Source organism: Sorex araneus, chromosome 3, assembly GCF_027595985.1.
Source record: "Sorex araneus isolate mSorAra2 chromosome 3, mSorAra2.pri, whole genome shotgun sequence".
Taxonomy (NCBI): Eukaryota; Metazoa; Chordata; class Mammalia; order Eulipotyphla; family Soricidae; genus Sorex; species Sorex araneus.
Window position 1 is genome coordinate 203,450,900 of NC_073304.1, and position 21,655 is coordinate 203,472,554.

Below are 21,655 nucleotides of genomic sequence, written 5' to 3' on the forward strand. Positions count from 1 at the left end.
TTTTTTGTTATGGTTTGTTTTGTTCTGGGGTCACACGTGGCAGTGCTCAGCGCTTTCTCCTGGCTTTGAGCTCACGGATCACGCCTGCTGTGCTTGAGGGACTCGGTGGCGTGCTGGGTATCAAACCAAAATCTACTGTGTGCAAGGCAAGTGCCCTGCCTGTGCAGGCTTTGAGGTCAGCATAGTGTCTTAAATCATTTAATAACTTAAAGTTAAGTAATGCTGATTTTACTGATTAATTTGAGAAGTGGGGGATTGTGGTATACCTGGTGGGTCTCAGGGCTTGCTCCTGTTGTGCTGGCAGATATATGTCATAATTGGCACCAGCCACATTACCTATCTCTTCCTGTATTATTTCTTTGATCCTATCTTGCTGTTTTTAACTCCTCTAAATACATATGAAAGGATCCTCGTATTTTTGAATTTTGAAGGTTTTATTTTTTGTAAATTTAGACAACTTCCAGAAAAGTTGTAGATAACTTCCAGAAAACTGGTCTTTAGGACTGGTGAGATAGCTTAAAGGACTGGAGCACTGGCCTGGCATGAAGAGGGCATTCAGTCCCTGGGCACTGCATGGTCTCCTAAGCTCCGTTTGCTATGTCTCTGGTGGCTTCCAGCTTTTGGGGCCCCCTCTCCACAAAAGCAAAACAAACAAAAACGAATCTGTAACTAGTATCTGTAGTTGTTTAAAAAACAAGTATTCATTGTGGGAGAGGAATTATTACAAGTTTTGTATATTATAAAACTGCATTTGTGTTTTATTTTAAAAGACACTTCTAAATTTTTACCAGCATGTTTCAGGGGAAGCAAACAAGAGGTGCATTGTTTCATAATCTATCTTACAGCAAATAATCATCACCCAATAAATAAATGAAACATTACCAGTATATTCCTTTTGTAGCCTTTCTCCACAAACTAAGCCATGGGTTTGCTTTCATGGTATTCACATTCTTTTAAAAATTGCTTTATTTCTAAAGGAGTATCCTTAAGCACTTGTTCACTTTCATGTAAATATTATGTAATCTTATATTTAATTCATCAATATTGTGTTTGTGATATTAATGTTCTATATAAGTTTTATTTACTTCTGTTCCTGATTCATTGTGTAACTATTCACTCATCCATTCTGTCTTTCTACTACTGTGAAGGCATATTCGTAGCCTATATCCTTTGTGGGATTATTATGTTTAATGAAGCAGTGGAAATTTCTCTGTTCGTTTCCTGGTGAAAATGGTTAAGCCCTTTTTGTTTTTTCTATCACCCTTGCATTTTGGAGGCTTCCATCAGAACTATATCGTCATTATATGGGGTCAAATATTTCTGAAGGTCACAACTGGAGCCTCCACATGCCAGGCACATCCTCCAACTTTTGGGGAACTAACTCCCAGTCCTGTACCCATTTTTGAGTGGGTCACAGTATATACAGAGAACACACAACTGTTTTACTGGCTTTACTGTCATTCCCAGCAGGAAGACAGAAAAGGTTTGTTGACATTAGACATCACTTTTTAGAGCCTTGCAGGTTCCTCTAGAAAGAAAACCACTTAAATTTTTCAAAATAGGGAATTTTTCATAAAGGTACTTTGATTGCTACAGAAAACAATTCTTATTCTTTAAATTAGTGTGAAATTTACATTAGATAAGATGAAGTGTTTTAAAAGGAGCAATTTAGTGGCACTTTGAATTTTCACAACTATGCCCCTATATCTAGTTCCCAAATTCCAGAAGAAAATGGCTTATATTTAAGCCAGAGGTTCCCAGACTTACTTGACCTACCATTCCCTTTTCAGAAAAAAAAAATTACTCAGCATCATACTGAAAGTTTGCCTTTTTTAAATAAACACAGAGAAAGTCAGAAATTTCCATCCCCACTTCATCCCCATCCACTGATCTCTGGGCTATGTAACTGGGTCCCCAGATCTTTGCAGGACTTTCCTCCCCCAAAGTGGCCCACTTTGGAAAACTCTGATTTAAGGAGTTATTATTCATTGCTTTCCTCCAGGCCTTTGGCTGCCAATCTGCTTTCCATATCTCTGGATTTACCTCTTGTGAATATTTCATGGAACTGTGATCATATTTCTTGTTCCTGTATTCTTTCACTTAATATATTTTTGAGGTGTAATCACATGTATTTATCAATGTTTTATTATATTTTTTACTAGAATAATACTGCATTCTTTGGGTGTATTACATTTCTTTTATGCTGTTCATTTCTCCATTGGTAGACATTGGGGTTGTATCCACCTTTTGATATTGTTGTTGTATATAAGTATTTGAGTACCTCTTCAATTATATATACATAAATATGTATAAATATACACACATAATACATATGTATATGGATATTCTTTCGAACACTTTAAGACAATCTGAAAAAAAGTATGAAGGTAAATAGAATATGGAATCCTAGGTGAATGTATTCTGTAACTCAGACAATTTAGGAACCTTTATCCCTTAGGCTTTATACCTTGGTCCGATTATTATTGTTATTATAATGTTTTTTGTCTCTTTGCAATGTTCAGGAGACCATGTGGTACCAGGGATTAAACCTTTGTCTCCCATATGCAAAGCATGATGTTCATCCATCCTGTTGAGCTAGTGCTCTATCACTTGTACTATTATTTTAAATAATAGCAGTTGTTATTCATGTAGATTTAACTTATTTAGTGACCAATAATAATAAGATTGAAAATATTATAGGTTTAGTCCTAGCTGGAACAGTCATTTTAGAAAGGATTAGGAATTATAAAAGAAGTGTTTATAAATTATGAGATATTGATATTTTCAGCCATTTTTAAGAATGTTCAGATCAGAAATTGCACTTTTTGGTGTGATGATTTTTTTTTAAATGTAAAAATCAGTACTTTGAATGTTTTAATTTATTTATTATTAGTATTTTTATTTTTTTTATTGAATCACTATGTGAAAAGTTGCAAAGTTTTCAGGCTTAAGTCTCAGTCATACCATGATCAAACACCCATCCCTTCACCAGTGCACATGTTCCACAACCAAGAACCCCAGTATACATCCCACCCCCACCCCCCGACTCTCTGGCTGATGATTTTCACTTTACTTTCTCTTTACTTTGATTACATTCAGTATTTCAACAGGAAACTCACTATTATTATTTGGAATTTTCCCCCAACAATCAGACGTGCTGAAGATGCAGCATCTGATAATTTGTTTTCCATTGCTGAGAATGAAGAGCATATGAGGTCGTGGTTGCTGTTGTGTCCACACGTTTTTGAATTTCTGGTATTTTAGTAACTAAGTCCAGAGAAATTTCTGCTCAAGTCGCATCATTGCATGCCCATACCTCTGTTTAGTGGGCTTTATAAGATGGTTGTCGCCACGCTGCCGCTGGGGAAAGGAAAGGCCGAGAGAGAAAAACCTTTCCCTTCCTGGGGCGGCATGGGGCCGTAACTTAGTTCACAGTCTAGAGGCATTTCTGCAAGAAGCTGCTGGTGCTGAAAGTAGTTATTTGGCTTCAGGGATCCTGGGCATTTAGCATCGGAGGAGACACTCGTGTGTGGCCGCTCGGGTCTCATCTGGGCCTGATTTTGTTTTTATCATATAGCACCGTTGTCTTGTTGTTCATTGATTTGCTCGAGCGGGTACCAGTAATGTCTCCGTTGTGAGACTTGTTGTTACTGTTTTTGGCATATCAAATATGCCACGGGGAACTTGCCAGACTCTACCATGCGGGCGGGATACTCTTGGTAGCTTGCCGGGCTCTCTGAGGAATCGAACCCGGGTCAGCCACATGCAAGGCAAATGCCCCACCCACTGTGCTATTATATAAATAGGTGATATGTTCTTGGTGGACTCTTTGTGTTTAATATTTTCTGAAATCTAAAAAATATTTGCCCAGTACTCTTTGGAAAGATTCATTGTGCAGGTGGGGCAACTAGACCACTATATGCCATGGATGTATTAGTAGAAAAATTAGAAAAAGGGCCAAGAGGTTGTACAGGGGTTAATATGTTTGCTTTTCAAGCAGACAATACCAGTTGCATTGACCCCGGTTTATTCTTGGGTACCACATATGGAGTGACTCCTTATTGCAGAGCCAGGAGTGACCCAAACATTCTCCCCCTTCACTGTCATCCCGTTGCTCATCGGTTTGTTGGAGCAGGCACCAGTAACGTCTCTCATTGAGAGACTTATTGTTACTGTTTTTGGCATATCCAGTATTCACAGGTAGCTTGCCAGGCTCTGCCGAGTGGGCTCGATACTCTCGATAGCTTGCTGGGCTCTCCGAGAGGGGCAGAGGAATCGAACTCGGGTTGGCCGCGTGAAAGGTGAACCCTCAACTGCTGTGCTATCGCTCCAGCCCATTCTCTCCCTTAAAAATGAAAAATTAGGAAATATTTTAATTGTTCTCTTTTTAATCTGTGTTCAAAGAGCAATATTTTGAGTTTCATTTATTAGTCATCTTTGCTCTCACGTATCTCCTTGTCAAAAGGAAAACATATATTTAATGACTGAACCTTTTTGCTGAATGGTGTGCTAAACTGAACAGTTATGAATTTGGTGTTTGAAATTTGATTTCTTAGTCAAAAATCGTTACTTTAGGGGCTGGAGCGGTAGCACAGCAGGTAGGGAGTTTGCCCTCTACACGTTCGACACGGGTTCGATTCCCAGCATCCCATATGGTCCCCTGAGCACCGCCAGGAGTAATTCCTGAGTGCAAAGCCAGGAGTAACCCCTATGCATCACCGGGTGTGATCCAAAAAGCCAAAATAAAAATTGCTACTTTAGTTTTATCACTTTCACAACTGACAGTAGATATGTCAGAAAGAAGATTATGGATTGTTTAACAATATACCTATTCTTAACCTTCCTGTTTGAAAGAGAGGAATGCAATCTTTTCTTTCTCATGGCCTGTACTGAGTTTCTATATGTTTGAATTTCAACCAATTACTCTGTGTAGTTCTTCTCATTTTTAAGCGCAGGCATCACTGTGATGGTCATTTTTCTTCATGTTCTTTTTGTATCTTACATGTCAAAACAAAATGGGCATTGTTGTTAGATAGTTCTAAAAATGATGTATTTACAGTTTGTGTGGATAAACAGTTCTATGCTGGTCAAAAACAATGTAAACCTTTGAACAGGGAGGGATTCATCTTGAAAATGAATCATACTTTGGCGGTATTACTGTTGTTTGTCTGTACTCTTTTTAGCAAAGTAGAGGAAACTGTTAACTAACAGTTGATATAGAGATATTTCCTCTTCACTCTCTGGAGTCAATCCAGTTTAAGTTAGGATTAATTTATCTTTGTTCGTTTTTGGAAAAAAAAGGACAGCGAAACTTTATAGAGGATGTTTATTTATTTGAAATATATTCTCTCCAGATTTGTCTTTCATTCCTGATTTTATTGACTGAAACCTTGATTTGTATGATAGTTCCTAAGTTATGATCCATGAAAAAGTTTCTTTACATTTTTGTGATTACAACCCATTGCCCATATTTATGCATTTCTTTTCCTGATGAATATAGACAAATATTAACTGTATGTTGTAATTTGTCACCAATTTCTTATAGATACAGATATTTTGATATATATTTTGCATGACATTTTGAATTACTGAAATGCATTTTAAAATATTCTTTATAATATTGCTTTAAGGTTACACTACATATCATGATATGTAAAGTACAGATATTAATATTCATTTCAAATTGTGTAGTTAAACATAATTTAAAAAACAGAATGATAAATATACTTAAGTAGACTTCCTTTGTAATTCTTTGTGTTTTATTCCAGGTATTAGGTGTATTCTGAAAGGGGCTTTCCTATACTGCATAAGTATAATATAAAAATGATTATGAACCCCTGATAATTTACTTCATCTTTCAGTAGCCTCCAGCCTCCACCTTTTTCCCCCCACAATAGCATTTTCTGTGTTCATCATGAATATCCTCCACTTAAAAATCTAATAAATTCTGGTAGTGTTTTTCTTATTCTTAAATGTTAGAGGTCCTGCCTTGTTTTCAGCTTTTTGTTGTGTCACACCTAGATTTCTGCACAGATTTCTTCCTTCTCTGTACAGACACTGCATGTGTATTTATTTCTGTAATTCACTTGAAATAAATAAATTGTCCCTTAAATCTTATGATCTAGCTAAAACTATTACTGACTTTTAAAACCCTCTTAAACATCTTTTGGGATCGTATCATCTGTATCAGCCTTGATGCTGGAACTTTTTGCATACATGAAATATTTTATACGCTAACTGACATTTCTGTGCCTCCTCTCTGGGCTGGCCTCCATGAAAATAGGTATTTCGGACCAGCGAGATAGTAGTGGAGGCAAAACCCTTCTCTTAGATGTGGCCAGTCACTGCATTTGGCCCGCCCAAGCACCACCAGGAGTCACTCCTGAAATAGCACTTCGAGGTGTGACCGCCCCCTCAAACCCTTTTAAAAATCTAGGGTTTTCTTTTGTATAGTCAGTTTTATAATAAAATAGATTTTTTTATAATATACTTTGCGCTTCATGTAGTATTTGGTAGAACACAGAATTCAAGGCTTTGAGCCAAAGTTTTATAACTTTAGGAGTTTGATTGGTTAAAATGATTTAAATTTAAATCATTGTCAGAATGATTGGCTGCTCATTTGGATAACAGTTTTTAACATCTGTAAGATGCATTCATTTATTCGACAGCAAGGGTGTTTACCTTGCACACGGCCGACCTGGGTTTGATTCGTCTGTCCCTCTCGGAGAGCCCGGCAAGCTACCGAGAGTATCCCATCCACATGACAGAGGCTGGCAAGCTACCCGTGGTGCATTCATATGCCAAAAACAGTAACAACAAGTCTCACAATGAAGACGTTACTATTGCCTGCTTGAGCAAATCGATGAACAACAGAATAACAGTGCTACAGTGCTATTAGTCCTGAACTTTTGGTAATATAGCAGTCAGCAAAAGCAAATATCCTTCATCATATGGAACTGATGTTTCAGAGGAGTCCAATGAGTGATAAAGAGGATAAGTAGATGGATGAATGGGTGAGTTTGGAGGTAAGCAGCTTATGTAATTTCATGTGTCATGACATAAAAATAAAGAATGTCAGGAGACTATTGCAGATTGCATTTATAATACATCTGCGAGTTTTATTCATATATGATTTTAGATCAGAAGTCTGATAATGGTATGGGAGAAAATCATGCAGGTATCTGAGGTTCATGTTCCAGGTAGAAGCAACACTGGGTATAAAAAAACCCATGTGCTGCAAATGCGCTTGGTGTACTGTTCAGGTAAAGGCAAGGAGACCTGTGCGATCCAAACCAGTGTCCAAGCACATAGTAGAACGTGAAATCAAAGGGGAAATATGGGCAAACTCATGTCCATATTTGACCTTTTTGCTTTGCAGGGTTTTTTGGTTTGTTTTGTTTTTAAAGTAAAGCATTTTAATTTGAGGTTTTTGAGAAATGGGATGAGGGAGAGAAATAGAGAGAATACGATGCTCAAGAAAAAGAATGCAGGCTTTTCCGAAGATGGAGATTACAGAGTTTTAAAAATAAGAATGACAGGGCTGGAGTGATAGCACAGCTGGTAGGGCGTTTGCCTTGCACGCGGCCGACCCGGGTTTGATTCCCAGCATCCCATATGGTCCCCTGAGCACCGCCAGAGATAATTCCTGAGTGCAGAGCCAGGAGTAACTCCTGTGCAGAGCCAGGTGTGACCCAAAAAGCAAAAAAAAAAAAAAAGAAAAGAAATACTTGGTAAGATTATGTCCTGACCAAGATTGGAAGGTCAGTCTTTACTGAGAGTGCACCATCTCTCACTTTGTAAGGGACCTGGCAGGGAGTGGGGGCAAACACAGGTGAGAAAAGTCAAGGCTTATTGCACTGAATTCTTTACAGTGGAGATTGTGAGTTGTAATTGTTTTCATGACATATTTTGGTGATTAGACCATTCAGGTTTCTTGGTGTATTTTATATCAAGAAAACTAGTAAGAATGGATTTACCACCAATTGCTATAAAGAAGATAGGGTTTAGGCAGATTTGAGAACATGGGCAGAATCAGGAGTTTGGGAATGTATTTAGTTGTATGTGTCTTTGAAACATTATTATGTGGTGTAAGTAGCTGGTTTTGAGTGTGTGGTTCAGTGGAAAGGAGTAAGGATGAAGGGATTTATAAAGCCCAAGGCTGTATGTTGTCACTTTGTAGAAAAGAAGGGATGGAGTGGTCAGAAGATATGGAACTTTGGGATCCTCCAACTTTAAGTAGTGACTAGAAGGAAAATCATGCAAGTGAAGTCAAAGAAACCTAAGGAAAGAATTTTTCTTAGAAATGGGGGGCTGGTCCTTTTGGAAAAAAATATGGACGATTCTCAAAAAATTAGAAATTGAGCTCCCATTTGACCCAGCAATACCACTGCTGGGAATATATCCTAGAGAAGCAAAAAAGTATAGTCGAAATGACATCTGCACTCATATGTTCATCGCAGCATTATTTACAATAGCCAGAATCTGGAAAAAACCTGAGTGCCCTAGAACAGATGACTGGTTGAAGAAACTTTGGTACATCTATACAATGGAATACTATGCAGCTGTTAGAAAAAATGAGGTCATGAACTTTGCATATAAGTGGATCGGCATAGAAAGTATCATGCTAAATGAAATGAGTCAGAAAGAGAGAGACAGACATAGAAAGATTGCACTCATCTGTGGAATATAGAATAACAGTGTAGGAGACTAACACCCAAGAATAGAATAGTAGAAATAAATACCAGGAGGTTGACTCCATGGCTTAGAAGCTGGCCTCACATTCTGGGAAAAAGGCAGCTCAGATAGAGAAGGGAACACCAAGTAAAATGGTTGGAGGCAATGCCGGAGAAGGGTGAAGTGTGCTGAATGTAGACTAGAGACTGAATAGAATGGCCACTCGACACCTTTATTGCAAATCACAAGACCTAATTAGAGAGAGAGAACGAAAGGGAAGACCCTGCCACAGTGGCGGGGGGGGGGATGGGGGGAGGGATGCTGGGTTTATTGGTGGTGGAGAATGGGCACTGGTGAAGGGATGTGTTCTTGAACTTTGTATGAGGGAAACATGAGCACGAAAATGTATAAATCTGTAACTGTACCCTCACTGTGACTCACTAATAAATAAATTTAAAAAAAAAGAAATGGGGGGCTGGAGTGATAGCACAGCAGGTAGGGCGTTTGCCTTGCACGTGGCCGACCTGGGTTCGATTCCCAGCATCCCATATGGTCCCCAGAGCCCCACCAGAAGTAATTCCTGAGTTCATGAACCAGGAATAACCCCTGTGCATCACTGGGTATGAACCCCACCCCTTCAAAAAAATAGCAAAAAAAAAAATAAAGAAATGGGAGAAATTACTATTGAATTTGGCTGATCAATCAGTCAGTTAAGGACTATTAATTTGATAGTGAAAACTATCAAATTTAGTTATGTAGAACTTTGTGATAAGATATGTGACTTTCATAAGGATAGCTTTGGAATAGTTGGGGCCTGATAGGAGTGAATTTTGCAAATATGGAAAGAAAGAAATTGAAAGCCGTTATTGACGATTTGTCAAGGAAAGTTGATGTAAGGGGATGGCAAGAAAAGGGAGGAGCGGTTATGGGGTGGGGGGAAGGGTGAAAAGAAGGAGAGTGCTTGTTTTCTCAAGGAAAATAGGCAGTGAGGAAGTATGCTGGAGTTGAGTCTTTAAGGAGTTTAAGGGGATTGCCATGAGATGTAAGAGTCTTTCAGATTAGATGTACCCTTTGCCTCTTTTTATTTTTTGTTGGTGGAGTGGGGTTTGTGGCACACCTGTCAGTGCTTAGAGATTATTCTTGGCTCTGAGCTCAGTGGCCACTTCTGGTGGCCTTGGGGGACCAAGAAGTTGGGTGCTGAGGATCAAACCCAAGTCTGCTGCATGCAAGGCAAGCACCTTAACTCTGGCTCTTCCTTGTACACCTTATTTATTTATTTATCTATCTATCTATTTATTTATTTATTTATTTATTTTTGCTGGAGAAACTGTTTCTTCCATGATTCTTTATTCCCCAAGCAAACTGAGTTAACTTGCTTTTGTGTCCCTGCTTCAGCCACTCTTTCTGCTTCCTGAATTGTATTTCATTTCTTCAGGTACACAATGAGCACCTCTTTCTCACTCCCTGCTGCTTAGTGTTTGATACACATTCTCCTCTCAACATGCATATGGATGTGTCTGCTCCTTTCATGTACTCTTTACCAGGACTTCCTGCTTACTGTATTTTGAGGGGTGATAGTGAGGTCTTCAGGTCCCATTAGTGATCCAGTACACGAGCCCCAGAATGGGATACTACTTGGTAGACCCCAGCAATGCTGGGCAATTTCAGGCCACCCTTACAATGCCGGGGTCCTCCAGGATCATACTCAGTAGTGCTTCTCAGCCTCCAAGGCTGCACTCAGTAGTACTGAGACTCGAACCCATGTTGGGAGAGTGCTAGGCATGTGTTGTAACTGCTGCTGGTGCCTGGCTTCTATTTCTGCCTCTTGTGATTTCTTTTAGAACACTACCTTTCCTTTCAAAGGCAGCTAAAGGAGTTGGAGTCAGATAGTAAATGTAAGGATTATAAAAGCATTCAGAGGGCTGGAGAGATAGTACAGGGGTGCTTGCCTTGCACATGGCTCACCCTGATTTGACACCAGCATCTCATATGGTCCCCTGAGCACCACCAGCAGTAATTCCTGAGTGCAGATCCAGGAGTATCCCCGGAAACATTTGGAACGCTCCGAGATTAGTTGCTATTAGGCCAGAGAGATTGTAGTAGAGGGGATTATGGCACAGGCTTTGCACATGGCTGCCCTAGCCCTGAGTGGTCCCCAGAAGCACCATATCTCAGGATCTGTCATTGGATTGCCCGCCTAGTTAGCCATTCTCTAATTTGGGAATTAAATATAATTATAAACTAATTATAATCACGCTTTTGACATTTGTAAGTTTGGCAACATTGGTAAATTTACCTGTGATACTATTTGTGAATTGATGTGGATGCCAACCCAAAACTGAAAGCGAAGGCAGTATTATTTTGATTTTTTTTTGTTTTTCCTCATCTTCGTACCGTATAGCCGAAGATGTAGTTTGATAGATTACTCCACCTATTTTTGAGCCTTTGCACTCCATTGTTTTGTAGTAGTATTCAATTGGGATTCAGGGAAATGGCATTTACTACATGTTATGTATGAGTTTTAGAGAATTTGTTTTTTTCCTGCTTCTTCCATAAAGGTAATGGAGGGACTAGGGGTTTTCTCCTACTGTGCCCCAGAGTTCCTGGAAGTGTTTCCTTTGTCGTTAGCTCCCTGGTCGCTGTTGAGTCATAACTTTTTTTTTTTTTTTTGAGTCATTACTTTTGACATCTGAATTCCAGATTTAGTTTATTCCACATGGAAGTAGTTAATGAGACTTGGAAACCTTCAGGGGGCCTCTGATTTCTTGAATCCTTCATATTTCGGGGAGGGACTTTGGGACCACACCCAGCTGTTCTCAGGGATTCCTCTTGACTCTGTACTCCGGAATGGGTCCTGGAAGTGCTCAGAGACCATAGCCTGTGCTTAGAATGGAACTGGGGTTGGCAGAATGCAAGGCAAGCACCTTAGCCCTGCACCTCTCTCCAGCCCCAGTCCTCTGTATTTTGGTAAAGAGTTTTTAAATAACTGGTAGCATCACTTTTCTTTTTAGCATCTGTATGATGCATTTTTTTAACCACACAGAGATTCTGTTTATAGTCTTCATTTGATGGTTTATTGTAATTACTTACTTTTGTTGATCAGTAGTTTTCTTGATACAGACCACATCACAATTGTAAATACAAAGCAACCAACCACACATTTCAGCCTTATATAGTTTCACTACTTAAGACAATCAATAATAATGTGATGTTTCTTGACTTCTCTTTCCACTTCACTGTTTACTTGTGGATTGTAGTTTCCATTTGTATGTTTTAATTTTTGCCAAGAAAAATCAATCATGTGCACTGTAGCTCTGCTTTAAATTTTATGCCTCAGATGACACAGAGTTTATGTATAGTATATACATCTTGAATGGATGAAAATCTTTTTAGGCTATTGTAGTTTATTACCTGTCTTTTTACTGGTAGCATGTATTTTATTATTTTAGCTCAGTAGATATTTTGTCTCAGTGTTCTTTGTTTTTGGATCTACTAAATTTTCCTAGTGAACTTGATTTCTTATGTTCTTTTATCATCCTTTGAAAATGGTTGCTATAACATTATGTTACTCTGACGCTCACTGAAATCATACTTATTTTAAATATTTCATGTCACTGTCGTTTTTTTAAAAAATAAATGCTACATGCGTTCTTTTTTAGGGACTGTAGCTTGAAAATATCAACCTCAAACTACCTTCATCAAATCTTTCTTTCACAAGAACTATTTGAATAAACAGTATCATTTTTTAATATCTTTATGTTATAGAAGTTTTATGTTTATAATAAAATTGAGTGTAAGGCTCAGGTGACATAGTTTATTTATTTATTTATTTATTTATTTGGCTTTTTGGGTCACACCCGGCGATGCTCAGGGCTGACTCCTGGCTCTGCACTCAGGAATCACTCCTGGCGGTGCTCGGGGGACCATATGGGATGCTGGGACTCGAACCCGGGTCGGCCGCGTGCAAGGCAAACGCCCTACCCACTGTACTATCGCTCCAGCCCCATAGTTTATTTTGTTTAAGTGAATCACAGTGAGATACACAGTTTCAACGTTTTTCATGATTGGGTTTCTGTTATATAATGTTCCAACACCCGTCCCTTCACCAGTGTACACTTCCCACCACCATTGTCCCCAGTTTTCCTCCTGCCTTCCCCGATCTCTGCCTGCCTCTGTGGAAGGCACTTCCCCCCCCCCCTCTCTCTCTCTATCTATCTATCTATCTCTCTTCTCTCTCTCTATCTCTCCTCTCTCTCTCTCTCTCATTTTCTATCTCTCTCTGTCTCTCTCTCTCTCCCCCCCACTTTTTGGACATTATGGTTTGCAATGCAAATACTTTATGCAAATAAAAGAGCCCTTTACCTACTTTCAATGCTCAGTCCTTATCAACTATTGTGTGACATAGTTTTTTGTTTGTTTTTGTTTTTGCTTTTTGGGTCATACCTGGGAATTCTCAGATTGCTCCTGGCTCTGCACTCAGGAATCACTCCTGACAGTGCTCAGGGGACCATATGGAATGCTGGGAATCAAACCCGGGTCGGCAGCATACAAGGCAAACGCCCTACGCGTTGTGCTATCACTCCAGCCCCATGTGTGACATAGTTTTTTGACGGAAATAAAACTACCTGTGTAGAGTAGATTTAAAGCTCTTACATTGTCTATGAATTGCAGTTCAAGATGCAGTGCTATTTAAAAAAAAAGTGATTACCTGATTATACTACTTGAATATTTTAATTTTTTGTCTATTTCATTTGGATTAATGTACTTTCTCCCTTTTCTCTTAGTTCTTCCTTAAAATAAATTTTTGATGAAATAGTAATAGAAAGGAATACAATTTCTTGTGTTGCTTTATATTACTCATGAAATAGGTTTTATTTTCTTATGTCAGTAAATCATGAACTTCAATTTAAAAAAATTGTTAATGAAGTATTCCTCTAGAGGGCGATATTTTCTAAACTTTACTATGATTTTGATGAGGCAACTAAGAAGAACCTGGTGTACCCTAGATATTGGGTCTGTAAGATCTTGTTACAACTCTGCTTTTTATTTTGTGTTCTATTTATTTTTTCATAGTGTTCTTAGAAAATTATTCTATTGAAATATATTTCTGTCCTCTAATATCTATTTTTGAGCTCTTTTCAGATACCTATCTAATTTAAATTTAAATGGATTAGGTCCTTATGAAGATAGGGTGTTTGTATGTGTGTGTGTGTGTGTGTGTGTGTGTGTGTGTGTGTGTGTGTGTACATGCAACTACACCATCATTAGGAATTATAGTTAATTTCTGTGGGTTTCTTTGAAGTTTTTGTTTGTTTACCTTAAAGCAAACTAATACATGCATTTGTTATAAAGTTCAGAATTTTATTTTAAAAAGTGCACTCCCTTGTCTACTTTTCTCTGCTCTCAGATGTCATTCCTTCCTCTGGCTTCTTTTAATTCTTTATAGTTCCTTCTGTGCTGTTTTAGATTTTGCCTTTTTGTGGAAATCTTTTTAGTTGAATGGGTCTTCTATATTGATCCTCTTTTTTCCTATTCACTATGTCTTTTTGTTTTACTCTGAAACTTCATCTTCTTATAGTCTTAATTTATTTTAATTTTTGTAAAATGTTTTTAATATTTTTCTGATTTTATTTTATTCTTGCATTTTCTTTATTTTATTAATTTACTATTATCTGTAGAGATAGTTCTAATTTTTAAAGCATTTTGGTATACTTACATAGTTTCTATTTCCTGAGTTCCTTTTCAGTTTTTTTGTTGTGAAAACATAGCTCTCAACTGGTTGAACAGGGTCAGATTATCAGTGATCATATTGATACCACAGTGCACTGTAGCACTGTAGCACTGTCGTCCCACTGTTCATTGATTTGCTCGAGCAGGCACCAGGAATGTCTCCATTGTGAGACTTGTTGTTACTGTTTTTGGCATATCGAATACGCCATGAGTAGCTTGCCAGGCTCTGCCGCGCGGGTGAGATACTCTCGGTAGCTTGCCAGGCTCTCCGAGAGGGATGGAGGAATCGAACCTGGGTTGGCTTTGTGCAAGGCAAATGCCCTACCTGCTGTGCTATTGCTCCAGTTCGCCACAGTGCACATTATCCAAATTGTACATGATCACATTATCAATTTGCCTGGATAGTTTAAAGTAATATTGATACTTAGGTAATGTCAACATAATTAAATCAAAATATTTACCTGAATATCTAGGAATCTTTGGATTCTTATTTATTTCACTGTCACTGTCACTGTCATCCTGTTGCTCATCGATTTGTTCCAGCGGGCACCAGTAACGTCTTCTCATTGAGAGACTTATTGTTACTGTTTTTGGCATATCCAATACACAAGGGTAGCTTAGCAAGGCTCTGCCACGTGGGCTCTATTCTCTCGGTAGCTTGCCGGGCTCTCCGAGAGGGGCGGAGGAATCGAACTCTGGTTGGCCGCGTGAAAGGTGAACGCCCAAGCGCTGTGCTCTCTCTCCAGCCCACTTATTTATTTTTTAGAATTCTATTTTTTATTAGTTTACTTTATTAGCTTATTTTTTCCCTGGTAATCAACAAAATGGTGCCAAAGAACTGACTGGAAGCTCTTAGGGCATGAAAAATTTATTTCTTTTTTTGTGGGGGCAGGGTTGTGACACAGGCAGTGCTCTGGGCTTGCTCCTGGCTTTATGCTCAAGAATCACTTGTGGTGTGGCTCAAGGGTGTTGGGGATCGAACAAGATCAGCAGCATGCAAGGCATGAACCCTACCCACTGTACTATCCAGCCCCCATGAGAACATCTTAGCAGGTTATAGGTTGCACTTGTTCACCATGTTAGTGTTGCAGTTCTGTTCAGGTTCTCACAATTGGTACTATTCATAGACTCTTAGATTGTCAGTCTCTCTGAAAGAGATTTCTCTGGGGTGCAGTTGGTGTGATGGAGACTGTATAGTAATAAACTTAGAAGTTTGTCTTCAGAGAGTCACATAAATTATATCATTTAATTCTGTAGATTAGAATAATAGCACGAGGGTTTGGCATGTTTGTATATTAGCACTGACAAACTTTTTCATTGATGAAAGTTATTAAATAAGAGAATTCTCATTAGTTTCAAGTGAAATTTTCTTTTCAAAATTTGGTCTTGATAATAATTGGAGAGAGAAAAGAGAGTAAAACTTAGACCTCTTTGGCTATTTAACGAACATGTCTGAATGACTGATGCAAATAAACAGGCTTAGAAATAATTAAATTTGAGATTAACGGCCATCAGTGATCTTGACTTTAAAATCTGAGCAGGAAATAAAAATCTAGCTGCTGGCTTATAGCTTATAAACTACAGAAGGGCCAGGAGAGTGGGGTCAGAACTGTGCCAGGGTTATATGCACTGAGGAATAGAACTACTGATGGTTCTTAGTTATACAAATTTCTTAACATAAGATAACTTAGAATATAGAGGAGGACGAGGAAAGGAAAGGGATTTCAGGTTCATTGAAACCTGAAATGAAACTGTTTTTTAACCCGGGATGATGTGTTTTTGCAGGTGAGAATATTAAAGCTAGTATGAGACACAGGAGAGAAACAGTTTCTAAATGGACATAATTAATGTAGTGTGGACAGTGCTATTGCTGGCATCTTCAGAAGAGATAGGTGCTTCAGCTTTCAGAGTTTTGGAGCCATTGCTAGTGTGGAATGCCTAATAAATATTCAATAATGTTTCATCTTGTATAATCTTGCAGTGAATTTAACTATGTCCACATTTGATAAAGGCATGAATGGATAAGAATGTAAAATAACAGTATTGGTAAATGAATGTGCTTTTCTGGCAGTGATTAAAGAAAAAGTATCACTGCAAAGGCAGAAGAGTTACCGGAAGGAAAGTGGAGCCCTCCCTTCTAAGTTGCTTCTCAGATATGGCCTTGTGTCCTCTTGCTGGATGATTCTCTGAGACTTTCTGTCAAAGGAGTTTTTGGTTTCTATTTTGTTTTTTGGACACATCCTGTGGTACAAAAGGCTTTCTCCTGGCTCCACACTCAGGAATTATTCCTGGTAGTGATCAGAGAACTATACGGGATGCAGGATTTACCGTGTGCAAGGACAGGTGCCATAACCACAGTACTGTCTCTTCAGCTCCTATGAAAGGGGTTTTTCTGTTGGCATGTTCATGGTTTTGCTTTTGGGAAAACAAGTTTAGGAGACAAGAACTTGAACTGTTTGCTAGTATTTATGTGGTATACTTTAATTTCTTTTCTTTCTTTCTTTCTTTTTTTTTTTTTTAACGAACAATGCTCTTTTTGCTCTTTTACAAATGGTTGATAATTCAGGCAGCTAAATTCAGCTGTTTTCCTGTTTTCTTCTCCAGCAGAACATGTAAGCATTTTTTAATAGAAAGATTTTTAAGTTTTTTTTTTTTAAAGCTGAAAATAAAATATATGTGGATCTAAAAGGTTTTATCTTCCTTGCTGTCAAAAATGCTGATTTGGCCCTTTTACACGTACTCCCATCTCTGTATGCTTGTTAAAATCTGTTGCTCTTTCCCATCTGAAGGAAATGCATCTTTGACACTTCTCATGACCTGAGTCATGATGCTGAAAAAGAGCCAGAAAATATCCTTAACAGTCATGGGTAAAAGAAGGAAGGCTTCCGTGGTTGGGGGTGGGGGGCGGGAAGCAGGCTGTGGGGACAAGTCTTTTCTCTTGCTATTTTGGTTTATATCTTCTTGTTAGGAAAGCTGCTGACACCTAATACCATATTTATTCAATTGAGAATTCTTTTATTTTAATTGGTAAGTTTTTATTCATTATGAAGTATTTAATGTTTTTGGTAAAAATATGTTCTGCAAATGTTAAATCATTTTGAGTTCACCAAGTATAAAAATATACACCTTAAGTCTTGCAATTTTCCCAGTATTTTATCATGTGGCACTGTTTCTTTGTATCTCAGAACTAGTCCCTAATTTTTCCACATCTAATATTCACCAAGTAACAAAGTTAAGTTTGCTGAATGATGCAGATTAGTTTCTGTATTCTTTGCTTGAACAGTGAGTTGCTTTTGTTTGTTCTGTTGACAGATCCAAAAATTCATTGTGAGGTAATTATGGGGAAGTAAGGTTGAAGAGTATTTTCTTAAGAGAATTACTTGTACTTTGGGAATCTCTTTATTTGGGTTGAGTATTAATAGATTATTGGGTTTTTAATCCCAGGGAATTTTCACAAGATTTACATGTTTTTACTTTTGAGTAGTTAGTCCCAAAAGTTTGAACTCCATTCAAACGAGTGAGAAAATCTGAGAGTATTTAAATATCTTAGATTTTGTAATAAGTTGTATCTTAAAGGAAAAGTCACATGATTTTTTTTCTTTTATCCTGTGTCTATGAAGAGTTTGCTCTGTCCCTGCTAATGATAAATATAACCTATCTATTGTTTTGCTTCATATTTTTCATTACTATAAAGTAGCAATACTAACATTTAAAATAATAAATACTAATATTTAGTACAGTACTAAACTTGGATATAAATTACAAATTACTAAATTTTTGTTTGGCTTTTGGACCACACCTGGTAGTTCTCAGGGCCTCTGTGCTCAGGTATCACTCCTGTGTTTGCTCTGGGGCCTATATGAGATATTGGGGATTGATTCAGTTTCAGATGGATACAGAGCAAACATCTTGACCCTTGTTCTCTCTTTCCATACTTAAGACTTCTTATATATTAGGAGCACCAGTTCTTAAATTAATTTCATCCCATATCTAAAGTGCTATGAGAATGATACAGTGAGGCAATGAACTTCCTACATGAAATGGGCAGGAGTAAGAGGCAGGGGCGGCCCAATATTTTGTTCATTCATTGTATAAATTTGTATTGGCTATGTGAATAAAACCAATCTGTTCAGTATACTTTAGCACTACCATAATCATCTTAGTTAAAAATCTAATAATTTTTTTAAGACAAAGACCAAATAGTGCCACAAATGCAGTGTGGAGGAAATATAAGAATAAAGTAAAATATCTTCTCATAATGTGTCTCCTTGCCTGTCCTCATATATTTATTTCTGAAACTTACTTATATTTTTCCTTATTTACACTATAGAAGCTCTTGGTTCCTTTTTACTTTTAAATTTTATGAATCAGTTTTCTTAAATGTGTTGAGTTTATTTTAATTTGATTTGCTCTAATTTACATGTAATATTAATATGTAAATTGAGACAACTAGAAAAATGTGTTTAAACTAGAAATGGAAACAAGCCTAGCAAATTGATTAACTATTTGTGAATAGATACTTACATAATAATTTGTAATATATTTTTAGAGATATATATATTTAGAAATTATTTAGTGGTTCAATTTCAGTTCTGCAGAAGACTTAATCAAGCTGACATACGTAGATTCAGCTCTGGCGCAGAGTTGCGTGCATTCTGCTTTGTGTGTAGTGAGAAGTAGTTATGACGCTATCATTAAAAAAAAAAACACACTCCTTGTCTTTTGAAAAGATTGGATTCATGTTTTCAAGTCTGTTTTGTGGGAGATTTCTCTTGTATTTTCACCTTCCCACCCTCTCCAAAGAATCTGTAGTAGTCCTCATCTTGCCACGAGCCATTTGGATAGAAAAGCAACAAGTGTTCTGATATTTGCCAGATTTTTGATCTATGTCCTCAATTACTCCACTAAAATGTTAAAGGGGGAAGCAAGTCTCCTGTGGTAAAATTGTCCTTGAACTCCTTTTGTCTTGAACTTGGTCACTTGAACATTTAGTTGTTAACTGTCTTCTAACAAACATGTATTTATTAGTCATTTTCTATGAATTGTGTTTTCTACTCTCCCTGGCTCCTAAGAGCAAGCATTGCTTCCGCCCAGTTTGGTATGTGGGTCAGAAGGCACTGTTTCTCACCAGGGCGCTGCTGTTTCCTTTTCCGACTTGAGTAGATTACAGATTATACTGGAAGATGCCTGAGAAAAGGTCAGAGAGAAGGGTGAAAGTCCTGGAACTGCAGCTGGGAAGCTTGTCGTTCTCATCTAGGAAAGGGAAACAGAGGGGGAAGTAGACTCATCCCACTGAAGAACCCCACACTCAGAATTCCTATTTACACAAGTTGCCTTTTCTACCTTCAGGAAGGATTTTATTTGGTTTTGATTAAATAATTGTCGAGTATTTCACTAAGAAAGCTTTAATGTTAAATTAGGTGGCAAGCAAGAAATAAGTGGTGTTCCTAACTGTTTTGGAAAGCAGATATCCAGTGATTGTTTCTAAACAAGCTACTGTTGTATTCTTTTTGAGTCAAGAAATCAGCAGATTTTCAAATACAGAGTTAACAGGGTTTAAATGGGCATATTTTCTATTTTTATTTCCAATAATCCTATAGCAGGAAATTAAAAGCAGTTCAAAAGTTTTGAGCTTCTGAGGGAAGCAACACACACCCACACTTACACTTGTGTATGTGTGCACATGCACATGTGCCTGCTGTCTGCTTCATACGAACTCATTGCCCACTTTTTGCTTTGGGTAACTATGATGTTAAAAACTGAACTTCTATGCGTATGTAAGTCGTGATAGGAGGGCAGGACTGACAGGCTCTTGGTAATAGTTTTCTGCCTGCCCAGATGACTTCTTTGGGGTTGTATGTAGCCATTGGCTTTCAGTGTGCTGCTTTGCCAATTTCAAAATCTCAGCTGACCAAGGACACTGATGGTGTATATCTAGAATAGGAGAGTGTCTCATGGGTAAGTGTGTGAAGAGGTGGTGAGAAGAGAATGGCATTGACCCTGTTGCTGGGGTCTAATATTTGAATTATACTGGAAGGTTTCTGCTGGAAACTTTCAGAAAAAATGAAGTGCCTTATGTGAACGAGACCCATATTTGTTCGAAGGGGAAAAGTAAGGTGACCTTGCAGACCCCATAAAGAGCTCTCTAGATGCATGGGTGGTTCAGTGGTAGAATTCTCGCCTGCCATAAGGAGCTCTCCTCTGGAACCTGTTAATGCTGACCAGTGTCCTTTTGCCTTTCTTACAAATGAGTTTTTCCCATTTTTATATTTTCCCCTGCAATGACAGCTAAAGATAATTTTCATTTCCTCTACACTTTATTTTGGGCAAGTTTTGTCCACTGTAGTTTTTAATTCTTATAACAGTGTTCTTTATTTGTTGTTTTGGATTTGGGAACACACCTGGTATTTCAGGGCTACTCCAGCCCTGAGGCTTGGGGCTCACTCCCAGTATTGCTCCAGATATCATGTGTTGCTGGAGATCAAGACCTGGCACCCTACATGCAAACATGTGTTTAGTCTGCTACATGCTCTCTCCAGCTCCATTACTCTGTTCCTAGAATCTTCCTTGATCCCTATTAGCAACAATTTATAATTTGTGTCTATAAAAACCTGTCAGAAAGTTTTGCTTTCTCACTGATATTTATACTATTTTAAGGTACTTTTTCCTTTGCAACTCTGTTAGTTTATGGTCACATAATTACATTTGTTGTCTTATTCACCTCTTATTGTTTTCACAATGAATGCAAGGACAGGGATATAGGTCAGCAGTAGAGCACTTGCCTTGCATTTGTAAAGCTCTGGGTTTGATCCCGCACTCCCACAATTCCCTAAAAGAATTAGTGCAAACACAGAGGGACACTGATACTAACTTTAATATTAGAAATGGTCAGCAATTTCACTGTTTACAATAGCCAGAATCTGGAAAAAACCCGAATGCCCCAGAACGGATGACTGGTTGAGCAAACTTTGGTACATCTATACAATGGAATACTATGCAGCTGTTAGAAAAAAGGAGGTCAAGAATTTTGTAGTCAAGTGGATGGGCATGAAAAGTTTCATGCTGAGTGAAATGAGTCAGAAAGAGAGAGACAGACATAGAAAGATTGCACTCATCTATGGTATATAGAATAACAGAGTGGGAGACTAACACTCAAGAACTGTAGAAATAAGTACCAGGAGGTTGACTCCATGGCTTCGAGGCTGGCCTCACGTTCCGGGGAAAGGTCAACTCAGAGAAGCGATCACCAACT

General features: G+C 38.1%; 1 protein-coding gene across 7 annotated transcripts in view; it reads left to right on the forward strand.

The window, feature by feature from the left end:
* BCAS3 (BCAS3 microtubule associated cell migration factor) overlaps positions 1-21,655 on the forward strand; it is a 613,911-nt gene that overhangs the window by 226,842 nt on the left and 365,414 nt on the right. The gene's annotated exons all lie outside the window — the stretch shown is intronic.